This window comes from Somniosus microcephalus, chromosome 1 (assembly GCF_052327205.1).
Source record: "Somniosus microcephalus isolate GS21.2 chromosome 1, FLI_Smic_1.0, whole genome shotgun sequence".
Lineage (NCBI taxonomy): Eukaryota > Metazoa > Chordata > Chondrichthyes > Squaliformes > Somniosidae > Somniosus > Somniosus microcephalus.
Genome location: NC_140987.1, coordinates 143767639 through 143794199, shown reverse-complemented (window position 1 = coordinate 143794199; position 26561 = coordinate 143767639). Strand labels below are relative to the sequence as shown.

Genomic DNA, 26561 nt, shown 5'->3' with positions numbered 1-26561 from the left:
CATACTTTGGACAGGTCTATCTGTCAAAAGTATGAAGGCATGCGGAGCGCATGCACTGAAAACCGGCATTTCCGATCTGTCAAGAATCCTCTTGACAGATCGGACGCCTGCCCTGGAGAAGTCCCTTCGTTCATTGGCTCACCTGGCCCACGTGATCTCAGGGACACTTGCGAACCGCATGCGCCCCGAGATACGTGGGCCCTGCGCATTTCGACTGGATAGGCCCAGGATCGGAAACGTCCGGACCTCGTGAGCCCTCAGATAAGTGCGTAGACCTTTTTCCTGATAGGAGGCATCCGCACGCAGGAAGCCTCCCATCGGAAATTACGGGCCATTATATATATTGATCTACAAAGCATTCATAGTCAAATTGGTCATCATTTTAGTGACATTATAAGGCATTATAGTGTAATCTGGTCAAATCAGTAGATTTATTTTAAAAGCAGCTACCAATGTATCGTAAAGTTTTATTGTATAAAACAAATTAATTCAGAAAGTGATCAAAGGTAAACATGGCATTAGTTCACAAAGTGAACTAATGTCATGTGCAAGAGAGGCAGGATAAAGGACTGCTTTTGTAGTTTCCAAACAGCAAGTTTCCAATCTTGCTCATGCCTCAGGAAGGAGCCCATGCACTTGCCTATAGTGATAATAGGAGGAAACTGCAGTATCAGAGGTTAAAATAAATCTCGGGCTAAGCATAGTTTATAATGCTATTACCTCAAATACATTTTTAAATTTAAAATTCCAACTCTATTTTTAACTTGTACTTTTTTTAATTAAAAAAAATCAGCAAAGTATTGGATGTGCCATTCCTTTAAAGCCCAGGGTCAAGCTGAAAATGTCCCATGTGTTAATTTTATTAGCATTAATGAAACAGACTCCCAGTGAAGGTACAACAGAAAATGCTGGAAAAACTCAGCAGGCCAGGCAACATCCGTGGAGAGAAATTCACCCGAAATGTCGACTCTAATTTCTCTCCACGGATGTTGCCTGGCCTGCTGCGTTTTTCCAGCATTTTCTGTTGTTATTTCGGATTTCCAGCATCTGCAGTATTTTGCTCTCCTCCCAGTGAAGGTAGTTGATTTGCATTCAATTTGCATCTTAAGGAACTAGATTGACAGCTGTGGGGAAAGTGTTTTGAGAATTAAAGCAATTAATAGTATTGTTGGATTTTTTTGCCTTCTGCAGGTAGAAGAACTTATCATTCCAGATTGAAGAGGGATCATAGGTTACCGTGGCAAATCTTTAACTGAGGTCTGGATGAAGATGGCTTAATGGGCTGAATTGTCATTTCTTGCTCTGGATAATGTTATCAGTTAAATCATCCCACTGATGATAGAAGAGTGACATAATTTTAGCAATAAAATGGATACAAGTATTATATTTATACTCAAATTTTTTTAAATAAATGTTGGTTACCTCTCAAAGCTGTCTTTGGGAGAGTAATGCAAGGCTCATTTGATAAATTTGAAAGTTGTAGAAAATAAATTTCTAAATGTAAATTTAAAGTGCATGATACCAAAAAAATTGTTTGGCTTGTACTTGATAAAGTATTTCACAAGTTGTTGCCAATTACCTCATTTTACTTCCCTCGCCCCCATTGAATTAAAAAAGTTGAAATTGAACACAAGCTTATGCCGACAACTCAGTGAATTTCCTATTTAAGAGCAAAAGGAAGTGAATGGATGCAGGAAAAATCACTAGTCCACTTATGCACTTAATGGCTAGTTATAGGTATTGGCAGAGGAACAGGATCAGAAAAGTGAATGTGTAACATGGGAACCATGTAAGATGAGAAGGCAGCACTAGTGAGAAAAGTGGCACAATGGTGTAATGCATTGCTGCGTGTTTATGTCAGAGTGGTAGAATGCAGGTTCCTTGCCGAGATCCTCTGCATGCTAAGTTCCTAACTGCAGCCATGCTGAGTGGAAGTTAGGCACTTCTCCAGAGGCAGCATGAATGTAATTTCAATTTCAAGACATTCTCATGCATCAACCAGTTTCTGAAGAACTGTGGAGACCTGGGAGTAGGTTACCCATATGGCCAGTGAAATAATAAGGGGAAGCAAAAAATAAAAATCTTAAAGTCTTTTAAAAAAATGTAAACTTGTTCTGCTTAAAGTACTATACATTACAATTTTATCCATGAGTATTTCTAAACTCCATTTTTTAGGCTACCAGACCTCAAAATAATCCTGTAGACATGCATCTTGTGACTGAGTAAATGTTTGGCCTCACAGGAGAAACAAATCTCTTCATTACTAGATGTAATCCATAATCCCCCTGAACAACATGGTGCTATTGGGCAGGAATTACAACTCGTCATCAGACATAAGCCAACACTAAAATCCCGAACCATTTCCTCTCCTGGCACCAGTCTATCTGATATTTTAATCAGATCGGAGATTTAGCAATGGCCATTTCTGCTAAACAGCCACTGCTGTTAATTGTTTAGGCTGTTTAATTTTATTTGATAAACTGGGTTTAACTTTAAGAAGCTTTCAAATAATGTGCATGCATGAGTTATTTTCATGAACACTGGAAGCTCTACTTTACAAATCACATTAAACTGCTGTAAATGTTCAGTGAGTTGGATGGGGAGGGGATGAGGAGAACAGTTTGGGTAATTTTATTGGTCATTTACTATTATACAGATTTAAATTAATTAAAAAAATGAACAAAACAGATGAAGTGTGTCCTGGGCTCATAGCATACATAATTGGTGCAGTACTTTATTTGTTCCAAGTCTTTTGCAGGTTTGGATTTTTTTTAAAAAGAGCCAAGTAATTTGTTTTAAAAAGACAGCTTATTCATAAATTGCAATACTATCTACTGATATATTAAAAGTTTTGCACATAGGGCACACTTCCTGTCCATTTCATACATTGCTTCCTTTGTCATGATTTTAGTCCAGTGCTACTTCTGTCATACTTACCCATCACACCTGGATATTACTTTAAACCTATAATATTAGATTGTTATGTATAATTATTATTAAACTTACCTTTCAGTCTCCCAACACTAGGAAGCACTGTTCCTCTGCCAAGCTCCGTCTCCCAGGTTCATTCCTCTACGTGACACCGCTGGTAAGTTTTATTTAAATTTTATTCCTTGGATCAAGTAAATATTCCAGGTAAAGTTACTCGATTTAATTTAATTTACCCTGTCTGCATACCCCACTCTCCTTCACCTTACCAAGCCTTGGGCTATGGACTGCGGGTTCTTCTCTGCCATCCCTCTCAGCCTTGTGATACCTATCCATTGCCAATGTTTTTCTTGACACTTTCTGAAGTCCCGAATGTTCCCAGAGTTTACTTTGCAGGTCTGCTTGCAAGCCGAAGATAGTTAACCATGAACATCTGTGAGATGGGCTTTTACAGTAATCTTGCTGTTTGGACTACTGACCAAATTAGCTTGAATGCTATAGTACTTGCAACAAAGTCTAGACTGGTCGATTCACACTAAACCCAGTATGTTTGATAGCTGTTTTCAGACTGCTGTACCAATAATAGCATCTGACAGTTAGGTAATGTTTCAAAATTTGGGGGTCAGGTGCTTTCCCCTGTATTGGGGATTTTTTTCAAACTGAGTTTGTTCTTGAAAAAACACACCAAATCTCTATGAACAAAGGTTCCTTAGCAGTCATAAGGACTCTTATCTATCTGGTCTGGATAGGACTGACGCAAATTGATCTAAGCTTACCCATATTGTCCTTAAAGAAGTCGACATAGACCAGGAAGGAAGAAGAAAACCTAAAAAAGGTCATGGATAGATCTACCAAGATGCAAGGCACATAAGAATTATAAAAAGAAATAGATATTGGGATGGGGAGCAGGGGAAGAGTACATACATACAAGGGAAGTCACAAGTCCCTTCTCTGTAATGTTCTTATGGAACTGGGAACAGCATTTGATGTAAACAGTGCAAATTTCTTAAAAGGGATAGTGTTACTGTTTCATCCCTCTTCCACCTCGCCCCTCCCCCACATGTTCAACTGGATGAGAAGAATTTCAGACCATTACAGTCTTGTATAAACCAGTTCCCACTTGGAAGCAGGAACATAAGTGCATTGATGGATTCAGACAACAGTAATTAGGGCAATGCAATCAATACAAATGTATTTTTGAAGAAGATTTTTAGGAATTTTTTTGTTCATTGAATGAAAGGTTATTTTCCACCATTTACACAGAGTGTGAGCATAAAATATTCCCAGGTCAAGTATAATATGGCTTAGCTGTAGTGTAAAAGTTCCTCTATGTCCAACGACATACCTAACTTTAACCTCAAGGAAGCACCACTGATCATACACATTCCAATTTTCAAGGCAGCATCTCTGAACAGTCAAGTAGTGCTAAGTTTTGTGAAATTTTAGGTTATGGAGTCATGGCCCTTAAGAGCTTTCCATAGGGAATGGTTGAGGCAGAGACCAATGCATATTTTAAAAAGGAACATTCGCTAAATATTATTCACTAAATATTTGAAGAGGAAGATACAAAGATAATATGCAGGACTCAGCATATTAACCGGATCAGCTTGATATCCAGTTCCATCGGTGTTCAAAAGCATAGATATCCTATTATAATTTCTTCATTCTAATTACCCCCTCGCTAAGAGTGTATCATGCTACAGTAATTGAACAAATCTTTCACATTTTATGTACTTCAAATAAAACCTGAATAACTGTTGCAGTAGGTATTAAGTGTCAGCCTTGGTTCAGTGGTAGCACCTCTCATCTCAGAGTCAGAATGTTGTGGGTCCACGCCCTACCCCAGAGACTGCAGCACATAATCAAGGCTGGCACTTCAGTGCAGTACTGAGGGAGTGCTGCACTGCTGGAGGTGCTGTCTTTCGGATGAAATGTTAAACTGAGACTCCAACTGCCCTCTGAAGTGGATGTAAACGATCCCACAACACTATTTAAAGATGATCAGGGGAGTTCTCCAGTGTCATGGTCAACATTTATCCCTCAACCAACCCTAAAAAAAGAGATTATCTGGTCACTTATTGCATTGCTGCTTGTGGGACATTATGGTGTGCAAATTGCTGCTGTGCCTCCTGATTTACAACAGTGATTACAACCAATGAAGTACTTTTGAAGTGTAAAGAGCATTGGGACATATTGAGGCCATGAAAAGCACAATAAGTTATTTCCTTTCTTTGTTTCATTAATAGGCACATCTAGACATAGAAATCAATGGTTTTAGTCAAGAAAGAAAATCAGGCCTTCCTGTAGAAATTAAGGTGCCACTACTTCTTCTGCAAAGTAGCAGAAATCTTGTAGGTAGAGGTACTTAATCTCAGTTATCATCTGGTCTTTATTTCCCCACTATACAGAACTATGCACTGTACAAACATAAAACTGTTTAGAAATATGCTCTAGTGTACAGAATTGCTCAAATGCTGTTCTACAACCCATTGCATGGAAACAATGGTTTCTTGATATGAACCAAGTTTTAGGAACTATTTGAAGAGATTTAAATGGTAAGATGCCATGCAGTAGTAATTTTACAAGATTTCAATGAGGACTTTTTATTATTATTGCTCCAAGTCAATAAAGGCAACATTAAATTGGATGCTTTATCTATATCTAAAAATTTGATCAACAGATATATTTACTATGAAACACAAAGCTAACACATTTGCAACATAAACACCGCACAAGATTTCCTGCGTACTTTTTATGTCAAAAACATTTAACACCAAACCATACTGTAATAACTACACTTCCTCCTCATTCAAATCTTGTGGCAAAATAGCACTTTGAAGAAAAAGCTACCTATGAGATTTTTGCAGTTTGCAATAAGCCTCCCTCTATAGAACAAGTAATGGCACTTTAGTTTCAATCCATTTTCTCTCTTAAAAAAATTGAGCCACATTCCTAAAGCATTTTTTAAAAAAGTTAGCTTCTTTATTAAGGACACAAGTTTTGCACCACTCTCAACAGTCCTTCCAATTTGACCAGTTTACTATGGGCTTACTATGTTTAAATTTACACACTTAGCAAGTCAGACATCAATGACACAGGTTGTGCAGCAACAGGTAAAAGAAATTTGTTCAATATTCCAGTGCAGTGCTGAGGGAGTGCTGCACTGTCAGAGGCGCCGTCTTTCGGATGAGACGTTAAACCAAGGCCCCATCTGCTCTCTCAGGTGGACATAAAAGATCCCATGGCAGTATTTCGAAGAAGAGCAGAGGCATTATCCCTGGTGTCCTGGTCAATATTTATCCCTCAATCAACATCACAAACAGATTATCTGGTCATTATCACATTGCTGTTTGCAAATTGGCTGCCGCGTTTCCTACATGACAACAGTGACTACACTTCAAAAAAGTACTTCATTGGCTTTAAAGTGCTTTGGGACGTCCAGTGGTTGTGAAGGGCGCTATATAAATGCAAGTCTTTCTTTTTATTTCATCTATAATACAAAATTTACAGCATTCTAAACTTTGTTCTGAACTGCAATATCAGGAATCAGGAAATGTAATCAATCTGCAACTAGCAGGGTTTCTTGTAGACATGCAAGGGCCATAGTTTACAACCAGCATTACTCGGTGTTTGTTTAACAAAATATACACTCTGTTGTAGGGTATCAACATTTTGAAAACTTGAACAGTGCATTAGTTAACATGATTACCAAGATGATTACACCCCATGTTACGTTGCTGCAAAGCAGTTTTGGATTCAAAGTGACACAAGTCACAGTATAATTATAGCCAAATCAATGTTTCGTGTGAAATCCCCTCCAAAAAGGTAGCCCAAGACAACTTAGGCTTTGCACTGGTTGTAATGTAGAGCTGAAATGAAGTGCAAAGTATATTTATTTAGATTTTAACTTGAACATTTTTAATGTGCTCACGATGTCCACTGGGCCACCTGTTAATCATTTAATGTTAGAAAGAGCCAACTGTCTCAACTCTTTCACCATTTGAATTTTCACTGACCCAGTGAGGAGGTGGAGTGAGATAGCATACTTGGTACTGTCCACTTGCATAGTTCTAAATGCAGGTTCTAGCAGCTGCAGTACAGCAGGAAAGTAAAACATAAAACATTACTTACAAATATCTCCAATATTCCTCTAGAGGCCATTCATTCTCAACAGTCTCTGTAGGAAGCTACAAACTGGAATACAAATCCCAACCAGGACCATGCTATTTTTCCAATTAGTGAAAAAGGGAAAAGTCAGAAAAGTAAGATGACAGAAAATGCACCACTTCCCAGTAATCTAAATTATGAAAATGCTGAAATTATGGAGCAAGACCTTAATGCAATACAGAAGGCACAAAATACATAAACTATTCCCCAACAACATTGATGGTCTTAAAGATCATAATTTGTATACAGTGAAATTTAAATTTTAACTATAATCCAATTGTCACAGGATTACAAAACACACAATTTAAATTACACACACAGTTTTTCTAGACTAATCAGTACAAACCTGAATCTAATATTCAAAGAGATCTCTACTGAGAAGGAAAGGACTTGCATTTGCATAATGCCATTCACGATCTCAGGATACCCCAAAGCCAATGATGTGCAATCACTACTTTAATGTAGGAAAACACGGCAGCCTATTAGTAATTCTCCGCCCCACTTCCACTCTGTCTTCGGCCTCTTGCACTGCTCTAATGACACTAAACAGAAGCTCGGGGAACAGCACCTCATCTTTCGATTAGGCATTTTACAACCTTCTGGACTCAACACCGAGCTGGACTCAACACCGAGTTCAACTATTTCAATCATAACCACTGCTCCCATTCTTTTGGACAGCAGCTGTTGGTAAGGATTCTGCTATTGCCACTTACACCTCCTCTGGACCCAGCTTTTGTTTCTTCACTTGCCCCATTACCACCCACTTTTGCCTTGCACCATCATCCCTTTTGTCATTTAATCACTCCTGCCTTCCATCCCATCACAGACCTTCCCTGTGATTTCATTCCTCCCCTCCCACTTTCCCTGCCTCTGTACTTGCTTAAAACCTGTTACATCTCTAACTTTTTCCAGTTCTCATGAAAGGTCATCAACTTGAAACGTTAACTTTGTTTCTTTCGCCATAGATGCTGTCTGACCTGCTGAGTGCCAGCATTTTCTGTTTTTATTTCAGATTTCCAGCATCCATAGTATTTTGCTTGTGTGACAGTATATACACGCTGTCTATGGTGAACATTATATACAATCTAGATCATTAAATATCAATGCTGCAAAACAACTAAAACAAACTTATTTGGCCACTCAATTGAGGAGCAAATGACGGTTACAAGCCACATATATACATTTTCAATTATCTCAGACTTCCTCCTTAACATTTGGCAACATTTCCACAATCCTCTCACTTTTTTACGTGCATATGTAACATTCTATTTGCACAGATTGTATATAAGTAAATTGGTGAGTGAAGAAGAAAAGCATAGAAATCTTATTAATTGTCTGACAGATAGGAATTTCTTAAACTGAGGCAAGGAATCGTATGAAGAACTTAGTTATAGCACCTGAGCACATATGCAAGATTTCCCAAAGTGCTTCACAACCAATTAATTCTGTTGAAGAGTGGTCAGCTTTATGTAGGCAAACAGGACAGCCAATTTGTGCACAACCAGGTGCCAGAAACAATAAATAAACAAATGACCAGTTAATCTGTTGGTGGTGTTGGCTGCAGGGAGAATTTTAGCCAGGACACAAAGAACTCCCTATGCATCTTAAAATAGTGCCGTAGAATCTTTTATACACCAAAACAGATCATAAGAGATTTGAAAATCTAAATGGAGACCTTATCAAAAAATAATTGTTCCAATGATTGATGTATTGTTTTAAAAACCTTCCTGCAAGGTCTCTTCTAGCAAACTATCATCAATAAGGGAACAGATTTACAGGTATATATATATATATATATATATATATATTTTTTTTTTTTTTAAAGCTTCTGGAATGCAAGTGGTAAACAGAGTACTTCCCACAATCATTAAGCCACAGCATTAGTCACGACAGATGGCAACAGTTTTATGAGAAGCCATGAGGAGACAACACCTAACTGCTGCTGCCAGTTTTCCACTCACTCTGTAAAATGTAAAATAGCCCCTATTACAGCTCAGCTTGAAACTAATTTTGCTAACACTTCCATGACAACAGTACACATTAATATCAAAATACCTCTATTATTACCTCTCGCTGTAACAACATGCTGCACTATTTAGCTTTAAACTCTGGAGACAAAGAATTTAATAATAAATGGAAAAAGTAGCTGGGCAGTTTTATAAATAATTATTAAGTGTAAGTTATTTAATTTGGCCAACTCATGCAAAAAGCTACCTTTACTTTACAAACATGATTAGTTCCCAACAGTAACAGAATGCATTACTTGTATTTTACCAGAACTTTAAACCCAATTAAAAGGAAACTGCCAGGGCTTGTGCTTTCTAGCATCAACTTGGAAATCACATTATTAACAGAGTAAAATGAACCAACTGTTAGAGGATGCAAACTGCTTCAAACCAATCATTTCTGAAGCACCCATATCTATGGAAAAGTATGACAACTCAAACAGATGGGGTTATCTGTATTGTTAATGCAACACGTCCTGTAGAACAAACTTATAGTTTTTATTGGTTAACCCAAAGGCAGCTGTCTTTGTGCTACAAAAGAAGCTTTCATTCCACATGGAACTAGAGAAAACACATGCCATATCTGCACTGACTAGTTGTTATTCGCTCATATTACTCAAGAAGTATTCCAGCTATGCAAGTGTCCAAATAGCATCTGAAAGGTCCTTGACTAAATAATGGTATTTATGTGCCTTCTTTATAACAGCTGTAGTAATCAGCTTAGTTGTCACAAATCATTTCTGCAGTACATCTTGAGGAATATTTATTGTTTTAAACCACCCGTTATCATTGGCTTTATTCCATTTCCATTAAATAATTTTATTGTTTCCCCCCCCCCCCCAAGAATCAATATGCAGGAGAAGAATACATTCAGTGCAATGAAAAACAGAGGAATACAAAGGCCAGTGAAACAAAAAAAAAAATCCTTTGCAGTCTCTAAGAACTACAGAAAGCCATCACGAGTAACATGGACCTCCACCAGAATAAAATAAATATGACAGATTAAATTGTCCCCAAAATTCAGCAGGAGTATACTAGTGTCAATAAGGAATATGTTGCAAAAGCAATCTAGATGGGTTAATTCTTGAAATGCAGAGATGATTAGTATCAGGAGTGTATCTCGCTCCTTTCACCAGATACAGATCACTTTGTGGCATCCTAGAATTTCTGTTGCCTTTTGAAAAATTAATTATGTAATCTCAGCTACGTGCCAATTTGGCCTCATGGATATCTTATAGTAGTAAAGAATCATTTTCAGGTTCTTAGATAAAAGAGGTTAGAACAGAGTTAAGGAAGACATCTGATAAATATATATTACAGAATGAAGCTATGAGAATTCTAACAAGCACAGAAGAAAAGTAAAAAGCAATATTTGGAAGGCTGAGTATGAAAGAAGACTGGCCTCAACAAAAGGGCAAGAGCAAGGGCTTTTATAACTATAGCTACATTATATTAAAAATCTCATGTCTGCACAAACTACAACTACAAAATTTACTTTACATTTCCACATATTTTGGTTACACGTGTCAACTTTTCCCATAGTACGTTCCCATGTCTACATTTCAATCAACTTTCCTGTGTTAGGGGGCTCCTATCACTATGCAATTACAAACTTCAGCCACTAGTTAGCACTATTATTTTTTCCTCACAAATTGTTCAATATTTTTCTGAAAAAAATTGTCAATTAACTGAAATTTCTGATTTCCAAAATAAGGCTTTAATCAAATTAAAAATATATATGACTTTTACTTTTAAAGTGGTCACTGCTGCTATTTGACAAACACAGCAGCTAATTTGTGCACAGCAAGGTCCCACAATGAGATAAATGAGCAATTGATCTAGTTTTGGTGACGTAAGTCGAGTGTAAATATTGGCTAGGACCAATGTTCGTCTAAGCCGTGGGGCCATGTAGTAATGGGAAAGGTCCAGCGTGGGCCACTCACCGGCTTCTCCATTGTAAATACCATGCATGTGCAGAAATTTAAAAAGGACCGCGCACTGAAAGAAACAGGCCGTGCAGAACAAAGTGCAGTTTACAGAGAACATTGGGGCTAGGACACCAACAGATTCTCTGCTCTTCTTTGAATAGTGCCATAAGGTCTTGTAGATCAACTGAACAAGCAGATGGCGCCTTGGTTTAACATTTCATCCAAAATACAGCATCTCTTGACAATTCTTAGTGCTGCACTGAAGTGTCAAACTACAGGATTTGTGCACAAATCCTGGAGCGTGGCTTGAACCCATGACCTTTGACTCAGGAGACAGTGCAAAGAACTGAACCAAGCTGAGAGAGATGCACAGCTATAGAGCGAGCGAGACCGTGAGCTTAGTTTTGGATTGCTCCAGCAAAGAGTTGGTATAGACATGATGGGCTGAATGGCCTCCTGTGCTATAAATTTCTATTGTTCCATTAAAATGGGATTAGAATAGACAGCTTCAGTTGAAGAGCCAGTACTAGCACAGATCTGCTGGGCCAAATACCCTACTTCTGTGCTGTAATTTATATGATTCCACTACTTTAACTACAAATCCTCTCACCCAAAGGTAATCTTTAAAGGGTCAAGAAGGTTCCCTTCTCCCTATGGCACCACATACCATCCTTATTGCATATCCCGATATAAGTCAAGCATCCCTCACTGCAAATTTTTAGGATAAGGAAAAAGCAGCATGTAATTTGGGCTGGTTCCAAGACTAAAGGAGCATGAACACATTTGAATTGTTGCACATTAATTCCCAAGTCAATTGCCCACACTTGCCTCATAATTTCTATCTCCAGCAGCTTGTGGCTCCATTTAATAAACCTATGCTCTTGGTGAATGGATGGGAGGCCCCAACACTGAGAGGAGCTTCTCCAGCTGCCTTTTTCCTTTCTTTCCAGAATTTGCCAGGGCCTCCCATCCATTCACCAAGTGGGTACGTTTGTTAAATGGAGGTATAAGCTAATGGAAACTCTGGTTTCTTAACACTACTGAACTTTATCCTTTTCATAGAGGCCTGCTAAACAATCTATTTATCTCACAAGGATCAATTAATGCTCAGCAGGCAGAATACTGACAGGAAGCATGAATGGGTAATGGAAAAGAGCCTGGATTTAAGACTTCAGTTTACCCCTCAGACAGCACCTTAAACTGATCCATTTTCAAGAAGCACTGCTTCAACTATTTTTTTTTTTTTTTTTTTAAACAAACAGCATTTATTCTTAGTCAAATGTATACTGACATGTACCGCAAAATATTAAGTGTTGAATGAGTCCAAACTCATTTATTTAAATTCTATTTCTCCAGTTACACACCTCAAGTGGCCCATGGCATTACAGACTAACTACAGAGTGTTTGCTTAAACACTCAATTAATTGGAACATACCTAGCACTGAACACTGTGGCACCCACAGGTACCTGGACCCTCATCTATTTAGGGTAATTTACACTATGGCCTGGGTTTTCTGCTTCGGAGATTGCCAGCCAACAATTACTACCCAGTCAGTTTAATGGAGGGAACATGATGGGCTGACAAGTGTAGCAACAGAAAACCCCAGCCACCAGTGCAAAGTGGTGTCTGTTCTCCATTGGTGTACTGCAAATTCAGAGTTAATGTTCGATTTGATTCTGGAGCAAGATAGACAAAAACTCCTCCAGAGAATTTTACCCTATTCACTGTAGTGTCAGGTTGGGTGCAGACTCTGGATTTAGGCTGCATTTACATTACAACTGTAGCTTCAATGTGAAGTGAAACCACTATAGTTGTAATCCAAACATACCCCAACAGTTTCCATAAATTTAATTTTACTTGTTCTCCATTCTAACAAATCTTCTCATTCCAACAAATTCTTATGCACATAATGTTGACAACTTTTCTGAGCTAAATAGAAATACAAGTTTACATACACATTCTGTAATCCCACTAAAACATTGAAATATGTGCAGAATAGTATACACAGTCCATATGCCCAGTCCCATAAACTAATATCTCTCAATCTCACACACCCTCAAGTATTTATAATGTTCTTTTAAGTTTTGCAGATGATCTGTTTCTATTGGCTCCCTGGGCAGTCCATTCCACACATTCATCACCTTTTGTGTAAAGCAGTTAAATCTAAACTGTGTGCACATTCCCTCTTCTGCCTGAGCCCAATTGGGCTCGATTTTAACTCCCAGCAGAAATGCAGCAAAGTCAGCAAAATGACTGGTAAGTGGCTGCCCAGCCATAAAAATTGGGCTGCAAGAGGCTGCCACTAAGGATTCAGGAGAACAGTCCCCGGCACATGGCAAGTGCTCCAGGAGGGGAATCCTGTCGGGGTGGGGCTAGGGAAGCTCAGGGCAGAGAAGGCTCAAGGTTTTCTGGAGGGGCCCAGAGGAGCCCCACTATTTTGGTCCTGGTTGCTGCTCCTGGCAGGTTTGGCCTGGCAGGGAAGCCACCACTGCTCTACCACTCAGGCCACAAGTTAAAATAGCAGATCATGCCCTGATGACATGGCTTGGGGTGGATATCTTTGCTGCATGCAATTTTAAATTGCAGTCAGCCAGATTGGGGCAGGGAAGAAGTGGGTTTTAACTGACCCCCTGCCTGGTTTCTATCAGATTGGGGGGGGGGGGGGCGGGGGGAGTTAAAATTGTCCCCATGTCGCTAGTTCGAGAGTTTGAACATATCAGGATTCAGTTTATCTATTTCTTCAAGAATCTTGAATATCTCCCTGAGCCTTCTCGTCAGAGTAAATGATTCCAGCCTCTTCCACCACTCCTCACAGCTTAGATCTTTCAGCTAGATACCAATTTAGTTGCCCTTTACTGCGATGCCACCAATGCCTGGTTATCCTTGCTGTATTATGGCAACCAGAATTGTATACAGTTATACAGGTATGGCTGAAGCCGTGCTTTGTACAGGCTCATCATTACCTCCTGAGCTCCATCTCTCGAGTTATAGATCCAAGATCTGGCTTGCTTTCCTTACTGCTGTCACACACTGTGCTGTTGGTATAAAGGAACTAGCCATCAATGCCCCTTATCCCTTTCCGTTGTTGTGTCCTATAGCCAACAACCATCCAGTTTATATCCCTACTGTTTATTTTCCTTGGGCTTATACTCACTGGAGTTTAGAAGATTGAGAGGGGATCTCATCGAAACCTATAAAATTCTGTCAGGTCTGGACAGACTAGATGCAGGAAGGATGTTTCTGATGGCCGGGGAGTCCAGAACCAGGGGTCATAGTCTAAGGATAAGGGGTAAGCCATTTAGGACTGAAATGAGGAGGAATTTCTTCACCCAGAGAGTGGTGAACCTGTGGAATTCTCTGCCACAGAGGGCGGTGGAGGCCAGTTCATTAAATATATTCAAGAAAGAGTTGGATATATTTCTTGAGGCTAAAGGGATCAAGGGATATGGGGAGAAGGCAGGGACAGGGTACTGAAATTGGATGATCAGCCATTGAATGGCGGAGCAGGCTCGAAGGGCCGAATGGCCTACTCCTGCTCCTATCTTCTATGTTTCTATGTTTCCTAGTCTCATTACTTTCCTTTACCCATATTAAATTCCATCTGCTAATCATCAATCCACCTTCCCAACCTATCCAGGTCATTTGCATTTGGTTTATTTATTTGTACCCCTCCCTAATTGTCAGTTGCAAACTTTAGCAGCTTATTTTCTCCCCAGCTCCATACAGTATAAACAGCAATGGCCCCAGCACTGATTCCTGTGGCACCTGCTTGTTGATGCAGCTCCATTCACAACTATTCTTTCTTCAATTTGTCCTATGAGGAGAGATTGAGTAGACTAGGCCTATATTCTCTAGAGTTTAGAAGAATGAGAGGTGATCTCATTGAAACATATAAAATTCTTACAGGGCTTGACAGGGTACATGCAGGGAGAATGTTTCACCTGGCTGGGGAGTCTAGAACCAGGGGTCACAGTCTCAGAATAAGGGGTCGGCCATTTACGACTGAGATATGGAGAAATTTCTTCACTCAGAGGGTGGGGAGTCTTTGGAATTCTCTACCCCAGAGAGCTGTGAAGGCTCAGTTGTTGAGTATATTCAAGACAGAGATCGATAGATTTTTGAATATTAAGGGAATCAAGGGATATGGGGATAGTGCAGGAAAATGGAGAGGAGGTAGAAGATCACCCATGATCTTATTGAATGACGGAGCAGGCTCGAAGGGCCAAATGGCCTACTCCTGCTCCTATTTTTTATGTTCTTATGTTCAATTTAGCCAGTTTTAAATTCACCACAGAAGCTTGCCCCTATTCTCCACCTTCATACCTAATCACCTCCATGGCATGGTATCATCTGAAATCTAAATACATCACATCCATGGAATTTCTGTTGCCAACAAGACACAGCAAATAAAAAAACCATCATTTCAGTTCAAACCACAAGAGAAGCTACTGGTTGTTGCTGGAACAGCTGATTTTTGCAAAAAATCTTGGCAAACACACAATCACTTCCGCCCCCAAATTCCAGATTATACACGTTAAACACCACAAATTCAAGAGCTCATCTTGCAATTGAGGAATCTGTTAAACTAAACAAGCTCTGCTCTTGCAGTTCATGTCTTTTTTTTAATGTCATCTCAACCTCTCAATGTATTATTGCCACGTGGCAAATTGTCAGCTATGCAATGTATTAAAAGTACTGTACCATACAAGTACAAATCTTACAACAGACACGCACATTTATGGTACATTCATACTACAATGTCTAGTGTCACCGTGAAGCGGTTTCTGCTTTACAGCATCATTAAAGTTGAGGCATAACACTAGATTAGGTTCAGAACCCAACTCCTGGGGGAAGGCAGTCTCATACCAGCTGGGGTTGACAATGCATGGCATACTCCACTGTAGTGCAAAATCCAATTTTAAAAGTCCTCAGAATCTCATAGAAACATACATAGAAGATAGGAGCAGGAGTAGGCCATTTGGCCCCTCAAGCCCGCTCCACCATTTAATGAGATCATGGCCGATCATCCAAATTCAGTACCCTGCCCCTGCTTTCTCCCCATATCCATTGATCCCTTTGGCCTCAAGAAATATATCCAGCTCCTTCTTGAATATCTTTAATGAATTGGCCTCAACTGCCCTGTGTGGCAGAGAATTCCACAGGTTCATCACTCTCTGGGTGAAGAAATTCCTCCTCATCTCAGTCCTAAATGGCTTACCCCTTATCCTTAGACTGTGACCCCCTGGTTCTGGACTCCCATACCATCGGGAACATCCTTCCTGCATCTAGTCTGTCTAGTCCTGTTAGAATTTTATAAGTTTCAATGAAATCCCCTCTCATTCTTCTAAACTCTCGCGAATATAAGCCTAATCGACCCAATCTCTCCTCATACACCATTCCTGCCATCCCAGGTATCAGTCTGGTGAATCTTCGCTGAACTCTCTCCATGGCAAGAACATCCTTCCTCAGATAAGGCGACCAAAACTGCACACAATACCCAAGATGTGGTCTCACCAAGGCCCTGTACAACTGCAGCAAGACATCCTTGTTCCTGTACTCAAATCCTCTCGCTATGAAGGCCAACATACCACTTGCCGCCTTAACCGCCTGCTGCACGTGCATGCTTACCTTCAGTGACTGGTGCACAGGACATCCAGGTCTCATTGCACTTCCCCTTCTCCCAATCTATTGCCGTTCAGATAATAATCTGTCTTCCTGTTTCTGCCACTCAGAAAAAGACCTGTTTATTCCAACTCTTTGCTTCCTGTCTGCCAACCAGTTCTCTATCCAAGACAGTACCTTACCCCCAATCCCATGTGCTTTAACTTTGCACACTAATCTCTTATGCGGGACCTTATCGAAGGCCTTCTGAAAGCCAAATACACCACATCCACTGGTTCTCCCTTATCTATTCTACCAGTTACATCCTCAAAAAATTCCAGTAGATTAGTCAAGCACGATTTACCTTTTGTAAATCCATGTTGACTTTGTCTGATCCTGTCACTGTTTTCCAGGTGCTCTGCTATTATATCTTTTATAATGGACTCTAGCATTTTCCCCACTACCGATGTCAGGCTCACCGGTCTATAATTCCCCATTTTCTCTCTACCACCCTTTTTAAATAGTGGGGTTACATTAGCTATCCTCCAATCCATGGGAACTGTTCCAGAGTCTATCGAATTTTGGATGACGACCAGCAATGCATCCACTATTTCTAGGGTCACTTCCTTAAGTACCCTAGGATGTAGATTATCAGGCCCTGGGGATTTATCGGCCTTCAATGCCATCAATTTCCCTACAAATACTGATTTCATTCAATTCCTCCCTCTCATTAGACCCTATGTTCCCCGACATCTCTGGGAGATTATTTGTGTCCTCCTTTGTGAAGACAGAGCCAAAGTATGTATTTAATTGGTCAGCCATTTCTTTGTTCCCCATTATAAATTCCCCTGATTCTGACTGCAAGGGACCTACGCTTGACTTCACCAATCTCATTAAACTTCTAACACTTTTTAAAAACTTATCTGAAGCCACGCTGTAAAAGCATTAAAAATGTTATGGTGGGGAGGCGAGCCTTGTGCAGGCCTATAAGTATGCATTGTGCAGACCTCCCTCCTGGGTGGGAGATTTCTAATTGGAGCCAAGCAATGTAAATGAGGCACTGCCCGGCTGGAGCTGATGAGACATAGGAAATTCGGGTAGGAAATAGCAAACAGACCTTCCACTCAGCATCTGCAAATAATACTTGTTCCCTTACACTTGCAAAGTTTAATTACTTTACATAAGCTCATCATATACACCATTTTAAAATTATTTAAAAACAGTAGACTTCATTCTGGAAGAGTGACCCCAACACAAAAGTATTTTCCACATAAATGTGAATGTTTAATAAAAATATTTTTAATTTATTAAAGTCACATTGATTTATGCTTAGAAAAAAAAATCACTTAAAACCAACCCCCCCCAACCCCCCCGCCTCCACTCAATTACTTACATTAGTGCTCTAACCAAGTAGGTGAACAGACACCTGCTTCCAGACCTCTGCCTATATCTACACCATTTAAATTGGCCAGCAGGACATATCCTACAGCAATCCAGGTGCATTTTTCCTGTATTTTTCCCTCCTCATAGTAGAGACTGAACTCTGCAGGAGGAATTGAGTACAAACCAATGACTTGCCACTTGCAACGCAAGAAAAAGTAAGTTACTCTGCATGTCAAACGTTTACACAAATTATTCACATTTAAATTATCTCAAGATGAGATATGATACAATATGGAGAAACCATTATATATAGGATATATATCCCACTTGTGGTAATGACCTGATAACTCAGTTATGCCTCTTGTGTGTACACTCTTGTTTTATTGATATATAAATTATACCTTTGGCTTCTCATTAGAAGAAAAACTTGCATTTATACAATACCACACTGCATCCTCATGATGTGTAAAAGCACTTCACATCCAATTAATTGTTTCTGAAATGTAGTCACTTTTGTTTTATAGATAAAAGTGTGGACAATTGCACACCGCAAGATCATACAAGCATCAAATGAAATGAATGACCAGTTAATCAGTTTTTAATGGTGTTGGTTGAGGGAGGAATGTTGAGCAATACATCAGAACTCACTTGTCATCTTCTAATAGGGGTTATGAAATCTTTTACTTCCACTTGAACAAGGAGACAGAGCTGTCATTAAACTTCTCAACCAAGGACAGCACCTCTGACAATGCAGCACTCCTTTGGTACTGCACTAAAGTAACATCTTAGATTACACGTTCAAGTCTTGGAGTGGGCTTGAACCTACAACCTTGTGACACACAGGCTTGACATAGTGCCTTTTGCAGCAAACATACAGTTCTCTCCCCATCCATAATGCTGTCAAACATAAGGGAGTCAAACTCTGGAATTCTCATGATAATACCAGACCCAGATTTTCCTGGATCTCGAGATCTGCCATCAAATTATGCTAAATGCATGGAATAATGCCATACATGTGTGTTTGTGTTAAGACACTATTTTACATCATGATGCAAGCACAAGATACACATTTCTGGCTTTCTGTTGATTCATTTACACTGACTGCTTTTTTGTATTGGTTTTATGCACACTCAAAATTAAACAGAAGTGTCAATGCTCATTTTTACATGCAGGATATTTAAACCAGATACTTAGAGAGAAAATATGTTTTATTTCTTGATTGTGCTATTTTTTAAAATTCTAACTAAAATATTTTGTGTGTGCATCATGAACAATGATTCCCAAGTCTTTCCTGAATCTCCTACAAACAGGCCCCCAATTATCAAAATGAGGGAGAGCAACTTAGAGAGTCAGGCATCAGCTTGAGCCCTGGGCTCTCAGGGCCAAACCATGCAAGGTATGTACCCTTTCCCCATCAAGGTTCAGTTCTCTGCCAATTTACTCAATACCGTACTTCGAATCAAATGCAAATGTACAGTAATCTTATTCCTGGAACTGATAATAAGATGCTAAGATAGATTCAACTATTGTCTGCCTACAATTCCGAGAGCATTTTATTCTTTGGTCAAAGTACAACGCATGTGTCAATTCAAAAAGGATTAACAACAATTTGCATTTACATAATGCCTTTAATGCAGTAAAACATCCCAAGGCGCTTCACAGGAGCGTTAACAAACAAAGTTCTACACAGAGCCACATGAGGAGGTATTAGGGCAGATGACCAAAAGCTTGGTCAAAGAGGTAGGTTTTAAGGAGCGTCTTATTGGAGGAGAGAGAGGTAGAGAGGTTTAGGGAGGAAATTCCAGAGCTTAGGGCCTTGGCAGCTGAAGGTAGGGCTGTCAATGGTGGAGCGATTAAAATCGGGGATGCTCAAGAGACCTGAATTGGAGGAGCAGAGAGCTCTCAGGGGGGGGGGGGGGGGGTTGTAGGGCTGGAGGAGATTATAGAGATAGGAGTGGTAAAGCCAAACAGGGATTTGAATACAAAGGTTTTTTTTATTTTTTTTATAAAAGAGGCGTTACTTACCCTGGGGCCAATGTAGGCCAGCGAGCACAGGGGTGATGGGTGAATGGGGCTTGGCGAGAGTTAGGACATGGGCAGCAGAATCTTGGATGACCTCACATTTACGGAGGCTGGCCAAGAGTGCATTGGAATAGTCAAGTCCGGAGGTGGCAAAGGCATGGATGAGGGTTTCAGCAGCAGATGAGCTGAGGTAGGAGCAGAGTCAGGCAATGTTACAGATCTGGGAATAGGCGGTCTTAATGATGGCGTGGCTATGTGGTCAGAAGCTTATCTTAGGGTCAAATATGACACCAAGGTTGCAAACAGTCTGATTCAGCCTTAGACAGTTGCCAGGGAGAGATGGAGTCAGTGGCTATGGAATGGAGTTTGTGGTGGGGACCAAGACAATGGCTTCGGTCTTCCTAATATTTAGTTGGAGGAAATTTCTGCTCATCTGTCAGACAAGTAGTCTGACAATTTAGAGACAGTGGTGAGGTCGAAAGAGCTGGTGGTGAACAATGTTCCCTTTAAACTGGGTGGGCGTGCAGCACTCTGAAGGTCCCGTGCAGTTGGCTTTTAAATGGAAAAACGGTGCATGCGCAGTATTTTGAATGTGCCGCGCAGCCCCCAAAAAATTACAGGGAACATTGATGGGGAGGTAGAGCTGGGTGTCATTAGCATACAATGGCTTTGGTCTTCCAGCTTTTAGTTGGAGGAAATTTGTGGTTGGACAAGCAGTCTGACAATTCAGAGACAGTGGAGGGGTCGATAGAGGTGGTGGTAAGGTAGAGATGGGTGTTGTCAGCATACATGTGGAAACAGACGCTGCGTTTTTGGATGATGTCACCGAGGGGCAGCATGTAGATGAGAAATAGGAGAGAGCCAAGGATAGATCCTTGGGGGACACCAGAGGTAATGGTACGGGAGCAGGAAGAGAAACCATTGCAGGTGATTCTCTGGTTACAACTGGATAGACAAGAATGGAACCAGACAAATGTAGTCCCTCCCAGCTGGACGGCAGTGAAGAGGCATTGGAGGAGGAGTGTTGTCAACCGTGTCAAAGGTTGCAGACATGTTGAGAAGGACGAAGAAGGATAGTTTACCTTTGTCACAATCATATAGGATGTCATTTGTGACTTTGATAAGTGTTGTTTCGGTGCAGTGGTGGGGGTGGAAACCTGATTGGAGGGATTCAAACAAGGAGTTCTGGGAAAGATGGGCTCGAATTTTGGAGGCGACAACACGTTCAAGTATTTGAGAGGAAAGGGAGGTTGGAAATGGGGTAGTAGTTTGCAAGGATGGAGGGGGTCAAGTGTTGGTTTTTAGAGGAGAGGTTTTTTTTTTTTTTTTAAAAAGGGCAATTCTACTAGATTTTTGACCCCATTACATAAAATAGCTTATTGACCGTCTTTTTTTTAAATTACATTCTTCCCTTGAGATCCCTTTAGATGTATTACAACTGTCTTTGACAAGATTAACACTTTGAAATCTGGGTGATTTTGGATGTTTGAAGTAGTTGATTGAGCAAGAAGAAAGTTGTTTGTGCTTTGCATTCCTGGTTTCCTTTTAACATAAGACAGCTGACCAGGCTGGAATATTCTTTCAAACAATGAGCACACTTTAATTCAATTTAAGGTAGTACCATAATTATACTGGTGTTTAAACTGAAAAATTTAAAAATACAGCACGTCTGGCAAATGGCCCTGCAGATTGTTCTCAATTGCCAAAAATCCAATCTATATGCCATTTCAATATACTCCAACAGTAACCTTTTTTTCAAAAAGTTTATAGGTTAGGTCATACCTAGGGTATTTCAATACCTTTACATTATTAAGTAAAATATTGGGGAAAAATAGCATTTTCAATAGGGAAATTTAATGGCATGAAGATCTTTTCTTTCAGTCCCAATGATCAATAGCAGTGCTGTGGCAGGGCACACTGGTGCATAGTGCCATGGACTGGGAAGATTACACATGTCTGTGTTGCTTACATGACATGTTGCTGATCTTTTACACGGCCTCAAATTGGTGCAGTACTAAAGGAGTGCTGCACTGTCATAGGTGCTGCATTTCTATTAAACAGAAGCCCAATCTGCCCTCTCGGGTGGATACAAAAGATCCCATGCCACTGTTCAAAAAGCAAGAGCATTCTCCTGGCCAAAAATTATCTCTCGACCAACACCACCAAAATAACAGATTAACTGGTAATTTATATCATTGCTGTTTGTGAGACTTTGCTGTGAGCACATTGATGGCTGTATTTCCCTACATTACATTGAAGTACTTTTGTAGAGTAGTCATTGATTGTGAAGTGCTTTGGATGCTCTGAGGTTGTAAAAGGTACTATATAAATGCAAGTTCTTTTCTTTCTTTCCATTCATTTCCTTCTGAAATATTGATAAATATTCTCCTCCAAACTGTTTGTTTTAATTATTCCCTGATTTGTTTGAATTTAGTTCTTAAAATTATAAACTTGGCTCTGGGTCTTACCAACTAAAACATAGCAAAAATAAAACAGGAGAAACAGAAACCTATGTTGTAATTAATAAGAGTTAGCTGGTCTCAGCCAAGTCTTCAGGAATACTATAATTGGTCTCAACACTGCTTGGCTGGGAGCGGAAGGCAGGAATCCACCAGGATCCCTGCCCCTGATCACCACCCAAAGCTGGAAGTGCACGTGTATAGATTCAAAGTAAGAACAGGATCAGTTTGGCTGCAATACTATCAACAGTCAAATCGACTGACAACACTCACTAGGCTCACAAAAAGAACTGCATATTTAAACAAGGTACCAGAAGATGACCAGCATGATGGAACCATTCCTCAGCTAGGAGTCAACACCTTCCAGGTAAACAAAGAAGGGAGAGAAAAATGATAGTTGGGGAGGGGAAGAGTGGGTGTCTGAGAGAAATATATTCATTGGGTTTGGATGGCTTCACTCAAACTCTTCATGGAACTGTCTCAACCTAATCCATAAATGGGGTCACAGACTTGCAGCAAACATTCAGACACTGATTATTAATTAATGTAAATACTGAAGAATGCCACTTTTAGCTTAACTTGTGCTTAATCCATTTTAAACAGTACATGGAGGCTTGATTAACCATATTATTCATTTTAATGCAAATTGTTTGTTTGTGGTTTTCATACCACAGTTAATTTTGAATGGTGATTTTTTACAGGAGCAGAAATGTCAATCTTGCTAATCACATTTCTCAACAGGCCAAATCGGTTTCCTATTTTGAGATGCGAAAGACGGTTTCTTCCTCTGACCGTTTCTGTTCTACAATAGACACATGTCCATTATGAAAAATGTTTAGATTTCTCTTTTTTTTTGCCGGGAAGCGGAGAGAGATAAAAGAACTCATGGGTTTTTGTCACCCAATATTGCCCAGCATAATTTATAAATCCAGGATCGAATGCAGTATTTTCGACCTATGTGAATGTGCGTGCATTTAAAATCTATAATAAATAAAAACGTTTTACATGCTTGAATTGTTTGTAAAGATTCACGTACTTTAAAAGTCATTAAAAAAACACCCACCAATCTGTTGCCATCTGTAACATTTTCACCGGGATCACTTACTGAATTCGACGTACCTACAAGGTTAAGATAGCTGGCTGGAGCACAATTAGATACAAACTACACCCGAATTTGTCATAGGAGAGAACACGCACGAGATGTGCCTCCTTGTCCCTTCTGATGGGCCAGAAGGGACTGTTCAGTAAAGAGAATCCCGCTTTGTAAAGGCGCTGCTCGTAAAGTTCACGGCCAGAGTGCAGCCTAAGGCAGACACAGGAAGAAGTTCAAGATCGCAGCTATCGTGCCCCTTTTGTGGTGACACGTACAGAATTCTATTTTTGAACCATGACAACCAAGTTTCCAGCCTTCAATTCCACAAATGAAAATGTCCAGGATCGTCTGCACCCAACCCGGAGTGTTAATTTCACACAGTCCGTAATAAACTTTACAGTCGGAGTCGGTTAAATGTCTCAGAAAACTCAAATGTCACAAGAAAATGAAAACTCACCGACTCACTTGGGCTTGTCCTTCTGTCTTTCCCCCGGCTTCAATTATGAGAGAGAGAGAACTTTTGCATTCAATACTTTGTAAAGGCAGCTCGTAAGGAAGAAAACAGCTATTCCGCCCACGAAACAAATGTCGCTGCCGCCGCCGCTCCCAGAAACAACTCCTCCCCGAGCGTCACCTCCCAGCTGAGAGGTGCCCCGCCCCGGTCTGTGATTGCCAGCCGCCCCAGCCAGCCGGGACAGTGCGACGAAGGGTTGGGGAGCGGCTCCCAATCAGCAACAACCCAGCGCCGGGCAGGGCTCCCCCTCAACACCTCAGATACAAAGCAGACCGCGCCTCCTGGTGACAATGTTTCAAGACTGTAGGAACAATTTGCAATGTTCCTCTCGCCGACTGTTAATTATTGTTTTATGGGGAATTATTACCAGCTACGGGGCACTTTAAATAACGAACTAGCTCGCTGCCTCTCTGTAGACACAACCTGCATGTTGAAAATCTCTTCCAGAAGGAGAGTATCTAATTCTGTTTTTTCAGCTGCCAAGTAGTGCAGTAAAAAGTGTTTGTCATATCTTGTATATTTCACTTCAAGGCAAGTTTCAGAGGTATGGCTTGTGCTGGAAATAAACGGAGATGGGAACAAAGGTGCCTTGCTAGCAATTTATTTATCATGAAATTCTGTCGGAGGGGGTGAGATTTCCTCGAAGTGGTAAGTAACTGCAGGGGGCGCTATAGTAGATATTGCAATCTAAAGGTTGCTATTTTATAGTGAAAAAAGTATATCACCCTGTGATTGTTCAATCTGCTTTGTGGGTTCCCTTAAATCACTCAATTTTTCTTTCTGATTTTTTGTTTCACTTTTTTTTCTTAGTAACCATCAAACTTTTAGAAGAGATGGGCAAAATGGAAAAGGAAGAGGGGGTAGTCCTGATAAAGGATGGGATAAAGACAGTAGAGAGAAAGGATCTTGGCTCTGAAAATCAAGAGGTAGAATCAGTTTGAGTGGAGCTAAAACAGCAAGGGGCAGAAAACATTGGTAGGAGTTGTTTATAGGCCCCCAAACAGTAGCTGTAATGTAGGGCAGAGTAAAATCAGGAAATTAGAGGCGCATGTAACAAGGGTAATACAGTAATCATGGGGGACTTTAATCTACATATAGGGGGGAATTTTGCCGGTGCTCAGGGGGCGGGTTTGGAGGCGGGACATCTGGTAAAATTGCTAAGATTGACCGGGTCCCGAACCTGCTGTCAACCCGCCTCCAAACAATCTTCCCGGGTGTCGGGTTCCCGATTTGCGCATGGACCCGACACCCAGTGGCAGGAAGAGGATTATAGGCACTTAACTGCTTGTTAACAGGTAGTTAACGAGCAGTTCAGAGGCTTTTTGCAATTTTGACAAGTCTACTGCGGGCTTCCCGACGTCCGGACACCATGCCAGGGTAAGTGTGGCGTGCTGTGGGTCTACTGTAATGTTACTTAATTGATGACAGCTGCAGAAGTGGTGCGAAGGATCCAATGGTACACTGGTGAGTTTCAGAGGTAAGAAAATGTTGGGGGAAATCATTTTTAATGTCTTTAGACTTTTCTGTAGGTAATAAGTTTTGAAGTGTTTGTGTAGTCCCACCTCATTGGGAGAACCTCTCTCACCAGTGACAGGTCGCTTCTGTAATCTCACCTGCAGCTGCCATCTGTTCTAGCCTAAGGAGGGAGTCACTGGAGAGCCTGGGTTCAAGGGCTCACCTTTGTACAGTGATTGTCAGTGTTTGCAGCACCTCAATGCTGTCAAACAAATCACCTGTCAAAAAAAATTGAGTGTGGCCCCTTTAAGAAAACTGGCAGGTGGCACGTCATCAACTGACGTCATCTGACACTGGCTTTCTCCTAATTGGCCGGCAAGCCTGCAGGGTGGGCTTAACAAGGCCAATTGACGCAAAATAGCGTCTCTGTGTTGGACGTCGTTGGGAGCGGGATCATAACCCGGAAGGAAGCTGTCCTGTCCCTAGGCCACAGCAAAAGGTAAAATCCAGCCCACAGACTGGGCAAACCAAATTTGCAGTAATAGTGTGAAGGACGGATTCATGGAATATATGCAAGATAGTTTTCTAGATCAGTATGTTGAGGAACCAACTGTGGAACAGGCTATTTTAGATCTAGTATTGTGCAATGAGAAAGGGTTAATTAATAACCTTGTAGTAAAGGGACCTTTAGGGAAGAGTGACCATATAGAATTTTATATTGAATTTGAAAGTGATTTAGTTAAATTCAAATCTAGGGTCTTAAATCTAAACAAAGCAAACTATGTAGGTATGAGGGGCAAGTTGGCTACAGTGGATTGGGAAACTACATTAAAAGGTATGATGGTAGACAAGCAATGGCTAGCATTTAAAGAATTAATACATAATTTACAACAAATATACATTCCTTTAAGGCACAAAAACCCCACAGGAAAAGTGGTCTAACTGTGGCTAACAAGAGAAATTAAAGATAGTATTAGATCAAAGGAAAAGGCTTATAATGTTGC

At 40.4% G+C, this 26561-nt stretch overlaps 1 protein-coding gene across 2 annotated transcripts in view; it reads right to left on the bottom strand.

The window, feature by feature from the left end:
• LOC147124392 (E3 ubiquitin-protein ligase MARCHF3) overlaps positions 1 to 24269 on the bottom strand; it is a 140059-nt gene extending 115790 nt beyond the window's left edge. Inside the window, exon 1 of one of the 2 annotated variants that reach the window (XM_085986388.1) lies at positions 24054 to 24269. The gene's annotated coding sequence lies outside the window, so the exon portion shown is untranslated. Of the gene's footprint in view, positions 1 to 24045 lie in introns of both variants that reach the window. The other variant, XM_085986379.1, reaches the window with a different exon arrangement.
• Between the last annotated feature and the right edge of the window lie 2292 nt (positions 24270 to 26561).